Here is an 8,317-nt window from a genome sequence, read left to right on the forward strand (position 1 = left end):
GCTTTAGAAAGGGGCACAAGACCGGGATGTCCTCTCTCCCCCTTTCTGTTTGCACTAGCAATTGAACCGCTTGCAGAAAGAGTTAGACTGTCACGGTTTTCTAAAGTTGAACCCAGAAGCAGACCAGGACAAGGAGAGTAAGACGAAGGTGAGTATTTATTTACAAGTTTGAATGTAGTGATAGAAAAATCCAAGTGATGGAGCGGGCAGCGGAGGTGAGTTGATGGGATTGAATAGGCAGATCCAATGAAGTAACTGAAGTCACCGACGACCAGGTAGGGATGAGATGAGTGTTCCGGGTGAATGATGTTCATGGCTAACGATCCGGCAGGGAATGGATGTCAGGTCAGTGCTTATGAAGTGGAGGGGTGATGATCAGGACCAGGTGTGCAGATAGCGGATTGGAAACAGGTGCGGTAATCAGAGATCTCCCAACCAGCTACGTCGCCCGGCAACCAGACAGGGTGCGTTCCAGGACACCGGAAAAAACACTCCAGGACAGAACACAGGCAAAAACAGACTCAGGAAGTGGGATTCGTGACAGTACCCCCCCTCCGACGAACGCCACCGGGCGTACTACCCGGAGCACCAGGGTGGAGGCGGTAGAAGTCACGAAGCAGGTCAGCATCAAGGATCTGACGCCGAGGAATCCAACTCCTCTCCTCTGGACCATATCCTTCCCAATCCACGAGATACTGGAACCCTCTACCCCGCCGTCTGGAGTCCATGAGGCGGCGCACCGTGTAGACAGGACCACCTCCGATCATCCGAGGAGGAGGAGGACGAGGAGGAGGGGGCAACAGAGGACTGAGGAGAACCGGCTTGAGGCAGGAGACATGAAAGGTGGGGTGTACTCTAAGCGTTGCAGGCAACTTGAGTCGAACCACAACAGGATTAATGATTCTCTCCACCACAAACGGACCAATGAACTTCTGTGACAGTTTCCTCGACTCAGTCCGTAGAGGAAGATCCCGTGTAGCCAACCAAACCTTATCTCCGACGGTATAAGCGGGGGCAGGAATACGGCGACGATTCGCCTGGATCTGATACCGGTCAGAAACTCTAAGGAGGGCCTTCCTGGCCCGATGCCAGGTCCGGTGGCAACGACGAATGTGGGCCTGGACAGAGGGAACCGAGAGATCCCTCTCCTGAGAAGGAAACAAGGGAGGTTGGTAACCATACAGGCACTGGAAGGGAGACATCCCAGTGGCAGATGAAGGGAGAGTATTATGGGCATACTCGACCCAGGGTAACTGAGAGGACCAAGAGGTGGGATCAGAGGAGACAAGACAGCGCAGCGTGGACTCCATCTTCTGGTTGGCTCTCTCCGCCTGACCATTAGATTGGGGGTGAAACCCCGATGTGAGACTGACTGTAGCTCCAATGGCCAAACAGAAGGATCTCCAGACAGCAGAGGTAAACTGAGGACCACGGTCAGAAACAATGTCACTGGGCAATCCGTGGACCCTGAAAACCTCCCTAACAAGGATCTCGGACGTCTCAGTGGCAGATGGAAGCTTGGAGATGGGGACAAAGTGAGCGAACTTGCAGAATCTGTCCACAATGGTCAGAATGACCGTGTTCCCACCAGAAGAGGGCAACCTCGTGACAAAGTCCAGGGCCAGATGCGACCAAGGTCGCCGGGGAATAGGTAGGGGGTGAAGAAGCCCAGAGCTGGGCCGATTGGTACTCTTATTCTGCGCACAAACAGGACAAGCGGCAACAAACCTCCGGGTATCTTCTCCCATGGCAGGCCACCAAAAACGTCTGCGCAGTAGCGCCATAGTCCGGGCAACGCCAGGGTGACAAGCTATCTTGCTGGCGTGGGACCACTGAAGGACATCAGAACGGACCGACTCAGGCACGAACAACCGACCGGGTGGACCGTTACCGGGGCCGGGCTGCGTCCGAAGGGCCGCCATCACATCCTCCTCAATCCTCCATGTAACGGCTCCCACGACAATGTTCTGGGGAAGAATCGTCTCAGTCTTGGCCCCACTCTCCTCCGTCTTGGAGAACATCCGGGACAAGGCGTCCGCCTTGCCGTTCTTCGACCCAGGTCGGAACGTCAGGGAAAAATTGAAACGTCCAAAAAACAAAGCCCACCTGGCCTGACGGGAGTTGAGACGTTTAGCCGATTGCACGTAAGCCAGATTCTTGTGGTCAGTCCAGACCACAAACGGTTGCTCCGCTCCCTCCAACCAGTGACGCCACTCCTCCAAGGCAAGCTTCACAGCGAGAAGCTCCCGGTTACCCACATCGTAGTTTCTCTCAGCTGGTGAAAGACGACAAGAGTAGAAGGCGCAAGGATGGAGTTTACCGTCAGTGGAGCTACGCTGGGACAGGATGGCACCCACCCCCACATCAGACGGGTCCACCTCAACAACAAACTGACGGGAAGTGTCAGGTTGAGAGAGAATCGGGGCGTTGGTGAATCGGCTCTTCAAGTTCAGAAATGCTCGGTCTGCCTCAGGAGTCCAACAGAAAGTTCTGGTGCAAGACGTCAGAGCAGTTAAAGGGGCGGCCACCCGGCTGTAATCACGGATAAACCTCCGATAGAAGTTCGCAAACCCCAGGAATCTCTGGAGCTGCAATCTCGTACCGGGCTGGGCCCAATCCCGAACCGCCCGAACCTTCTCTTGGTCCATCTTGATCTCTCCCCTGGAGATGATGTACCCGAGGAAGGACGTAGTGTGGGCGTGAAAATCACACTTTTCAGCCTTCACGAACAGGCGGTTCTCCAATAACCGCTGCAGGACCTGCTTAACATGCTGGATGTGGCTGGAAAGCTCCTTGGAGAAAATAAGGATGTCATCCAGGTAAACGAACACAAACAGACCGATCATATCCCTCAGCACGTCATTCACCAAACCTTGGAACACTGCTGGAGCGTTGGAAAGTCCAAACGGCATCACCTGGTACTCGAAATGTCCCATAGGTGTATTGAACCCAGTCAACCACTCGTCCCCCTCTTTGATCCGAACCAGATGATACGCATTGCGTAGATCAAGCTTCGTAAACACAGTAGCACCCTGTAAAGAGTCGAAAGCGGAGCTCATCAAGGGCAGGGGGTACTTGTTCTTGACCGTAATATCATTCAACCCCCGATAATCAATACACGGTCGAAGAGAGCCATCCTTCTTACTCACAAAAAAAAATCCAGCTCCCAGGGGTGATGACGAGGGACGAATGAGACCTGCAGCAAGAGACTCCTTTATGTAGGTCTCCAGGGCTTCCCGCTCAGGTCGAGAGATACTGTATAACCGTCCCTTGGGAAAGGCAGCTCCAGGGAACAGATTAATCGCACAATCATAAGGTCGGTGGGGAGGAAGTGACTGAGCCTTCTGCTTACTGAACACCTCACCCAACTCGTGATATGTTTCAGGAACCAGGGACAAATCAGGAGGAGCAGACTCACTGACCCGACTGGGGACAGCCGGAGAACAGGCAGTCCTGAGGCAGTTAGCATGGCACTCAATGCTCCAACTAGTTACCTTTCCAGTCACCCAATCGAACGAGGGATTGTGTTCTCTTAGCCAGGGGTATCCAAGAACCAGAGGAACATTGGGGGAAGGCAAAATGAAAAAAGAAATAACCTCTGAATGATTCCCCGACAACAACATCTTAACCGGTTCAGTCCTCATAGTGATCCGTGCCAGACTACTGCCGTTCAGAGTGGTTGCTTCAATGGCTTCCGGTAATTGCTCCTTGGAAAGCCCCAGCTGTTCCACTAAGTCGGCATCAATGAAGCTGTCATCGGCACCTGAATCGATGAAAGCGTTAATCGCTAAACTCTGATTCTTATTTATGAGGGTAGCAGGAAAATGAGGTCTGACAGGGCTCTTGAGAGGTTGAAACTGGCTCGCTAACAAACCTCCCAAACTTAACGAGCCGAGCAGTTTAACGGGCGCTGAGGACAAACGGAGATGTAATGTTCCGAGCTACCACAGTAGAGGCAGCTGTTGGTCTCATGTCTACGTTGGCGCTCGTCCTTAGTTAACCCGTGCCGCCCCACTTGCATAGGTTCAGGATCTGGCGGCAGGACTCCTGACCCGAATGGTAACCGAGTAGCTGATTGATTGGACGGGACCCACTGCTTCTCCCTCCTTCTCTCTCGAACTCTGTTATCCACCCTAATAGCTAATGCGACCAAACTGTCCAGGTCACAAGGCTCCGGATAGGAGATCAACTCATCCTTGAGTTGCTCCGACAACCCCTGGTAAAAAGCCGCTTGTAGTGCCTCCTCATTCCACCCACTCTCCACAGCCAATGTCCGGAACTCAATCACAAAGTCTGCCACGTAACGAGCTCCTTGGCGAAGAGAGAACAAACGCTTAGCTGCGTCCTTACCTCGGACTGGATGGTCAAAAAGCTTTCTCATCTCTGCCGTGAACTCCTGGTATGACGCCATGCAGGTGTCCTGTTGTTCCCAAACAGCTGAAGCCCATTCCAAAGCTCTACCACGCAGCAGTTCAATCACAAAAGCTATCCTAGACTTGTCTGTGGCGTAAGAGTGGGGCTGCAGATCAAACACTAAACCACACTGCATAAGAAATGAACGGCATCTTCCCAAATCCCCTTCGTACTTATCAGGCGTCGGTACATTGGGCTCACGGAAGGAAACCGCTCCAGAAGCGGCAGGTGAGAGGGGTGAAACAGGTGGTGGAGGATCCGTCGGCAAACTGAGCTGATCCTGGATACTCGTCAAGCTAGCAGAGAAGTTCCGGACTGAATTCGCTATCTCCTGTAGCGCCGTGCTGTGTTGTCCCAATATATTACCCTGATGGGTAATGGCATGGCGAACGGATTACAGGTCCGCTGGGTTCATTCCTGGCCGGATCGTTCTGTCACGGTTTTCTAAAGTTGAACCCAGAAGCAGACCAGGACAAGGAGAGTAAGACGAAGGTGAGTATTTATTTACAAGTTTGAATGTAGTGATAGAAAAATCCAAGTGACGGAGCGGGCAGCGGAGGTGAGTTGATGGGATTGAATAGGCAGATCCAATGAAGTAACTGAAGTCACCGACGACCAGGTAGGGATGAGATGAGTGTTCCGGGTGAATGATGTTCATGGCTAACGATCCGGCAGGGAATGGATGTCAGGTCAGTGCTTATGAAGTGGAGGGGTGATGATCAGGACCAGGTGTGCAGATAGCGGATTGGAAACAGGTGCGGTAATCAGAGATCTCCCAACCAGCTACGTCGCCCGGCAACCAGACAGGGTGCGTTCCAGGACACCGGAAAAAACACTCCAGGACAGAACACAGGCAAAAACAGACTCAGGAAGTGGGATTCGTGACATAGACAGGACCAAAATGTATCAGTATTGGTTTGCATGAAAATAAAATAAACTTATTTGCAGATGATATCCTGATATACCTGACCAATATTTAAAACTTAATGCCCCCCTTGCTAAAAATATTCTCAAGATATAAAATTAACTTAATAAAAAAAAGAAATAATGGCAATAGGAAAAATTAAAATAATAACTCATGATCTAAAGCAATCCTTTAAGTGGATTAATATTTAGGATGCCTAATAAGTGACAACAAACAACAAATATAAAAATATAACTTCATCCCATTACTCAATAATATGAAAGCAGATCTAATTAAACAGAGCAATCTTCCCATAAATTTAACAAGTAGAATAAACCTCTTCAGAATTGTATGACTCCCAAAGTTTTTATACTTATTCTTGGTAATACCAATTATCCCACCGAAAACATTTAAAAAAAAAGTAAATTCGGTCAAAAGTATACTCAGGCTATCCAACTGACAATCTCTTAAGAAAAAAAAACGTTTGGGAACATTATTGTATACCCACTTCTCCAGGCACCACTACACACACACACACACACACACACACACACACACACACACACACACACACACACACACACACACACACACACACACACACACACACACACACACACACACACACACACACACACACACACACACACACACACACACACACACACATACACACACACACAGAGAACAGCAAATGTTAGTGAGCTTTCTGTCCCACAGAGTTCTCAAGCGTCCACACCATACGATCTCTTATGTGAATGGAGTAAATGGTGTCCCCTAAATGCCATTTTCACACAGGTAAGGAAGATGAAATACACTCCACAGAAGAACACCACAGCCATACAGATGCTGCCCAGGCTGGTGAACCAGAAAGCAAACAAGTATATCTTTCTCTGACAGTACTTCTCTCCACCGTTCGAGTCATAGTTCGGGGGATATATGGAGTACACCCACTCACTACCTTAAGATACAGAAAAAAACAAGGAATAATGTTAGACAATAATAGGTACAGTGCATTCAGAAAGTATTCAGACCCCTTGACTTTTCCCACATTTTGTTATGTTACAGGCTTATTCTAAAATGGATTAAATAAAACAAATTCCTCATCAATCTACACACAATACTGTAGCAATATTGATGAAATCAAATAAAATATCATTTTATTAGTCACATGCACCGAATACAACAGGTGTAGACCTTACAGTGAAATGCTTACTTACGAGCCCCTAACCGATAGTGCAGTTTCAGAAAATATGGATAAGAATAAGAGATAAAAGTAACAAGTAATTAAAGAGGAGAAGAAAAAATAACAATATATACAGGGAGGTGCCGGTACAGAGTCAATGTGCGGGGGCACCGGTTAGTTGAGGTAGTATGTACATGTAGGTAGAGTTAATTAAAGTGACAATGCATAGATGACAACAGAGAGCGGCAGTGGTATTGAAGTTGCACAGGAAACAGGAAACGGAAACCAATTGTTACTTACTTCATGTACTTGATGTGCTGGTTAACAACATGCATGGTAAAGATTGATTAACTATATATCTTTGTCTGTTGTGACTACATCACAAAGCATATATAAACAAATATTGCATAGTGACAAAGCAAAAACAGGTTTTTAGACATTTCTGGAAATGTATTAAAAATAAATACAGAAATACCTTATTTACATACAGTTGAAGTCAGATGTTTACATACACTTAGGTTGGAGTCATTAAAACTTGTTTTTCAACCACTCTGGTTGAAAGGGAGGTGACCAAGAACCCGATGGTCACTCTGACAGAGCTCCAGAGTTCCTCTGTGGAGCACTCCACCAATTAGGCCTTTATGGTAGAGTGGCCAGACAGAAGCCACTCCTTAGTGAAAGGCACATGACAGCCCACTTGGAGTTTGCCAAAAGGCACCTAAAGGACTCAGACCATGAGAAACAAGATTCTCTGGTCAGATAAAACTAATATTGAACTTGTTGGCCTGAATGCCAAGTGTCACATCTGGAGGAAACCTGGCACCATCCCTACGGTGAAGCATGGTGGTGGTAGCATCATGCTGTGGGGATGTTTTTCAGCGGCAGGGACTGGGAGACTAGTTAGGATCGACGGAAAGATGAATGTAGCAAAGTACAGAGAGATCCTTAATGAAAACCCACTCCAGAGTGCTCAGGACCTCAGACTGGGGTGAAGGTTCACCATCCAACAGAACAACGACCCTAAGCACACAGTCAAGACAACGCAGGAGTGGCTTCGGGACAAATCTCTGAATGTCCTTGAGTGGCCCAGCCAGAACTAACTTGACCCCGATCTCTGGAGAGACCTGAAAATAGTTGTGCAACGACGCTCCCCATCCACCCTGACAGAGCTTGAGAGGATCTGCACAGAAGAATGGGAGAAACTCTCCAAATACAGGTGTGCCAAGCTTGAAGCATCATATCCAAGCAGACTCAAGGCTGTAGCTGCTGTCAAGTGTGTATTTACGTTTTTTTCATTTTTAATACATTTGCAAAGATTTCTAAAAACCTGTTTTTGCTTTGTCATTGTGGGGTGTTGTGTGTAGATTGATGAGGGGAAAAAATGATTTAGTCAATTTTAGAATAAGGCTGTAACGTAACAAAATGTGGAAAACGTAAAGTAGTCCCCAATGCATTGTATATACAGATTTGGGGAAATAACGCTACTGTTTACTTTGTGACATACTGTGGAGTCTATGTATTGGTAATGACAATGTGAAGTTGGTGGTGCTAGGCTATTCTGCAACTTCCTGTGCTCAAGTGTTCTGGTTGACCGGTTTGTGCACCAAAACTTCAACAAATAATTTCTTGTTTCCCCTAGCCTCTCTACATGGTGAATCCTTTCAGTTAGTCTCCCATTGACATTAATGCATGAATGCAAGTGAAAATTTGACTTAAGTGGAAGATAGGATTTGCCCCTATGTGCCTATTGCCACCTCCTTCTCCCTTCCCTCAATCTCCTTTCCTCATCCCTCTTGCTTACCTGTGAAGAACCA

This window comes from Salvelinus namaycush, chromosome 6 (genome assembly GCF_016432855.1).
Source record: "Salvelinus namaycush isolate Seneca chromosome 6, SaNama_1.0, whole genome shotgun sequence".
In the NCBI taxonomy this organism is placed as follows: Eukaryota; Metazoa; Chordata; class Actinopteri; order Salmoniformes; family Salmonidae; genus Salvelinus; species Salvelinus namaycush.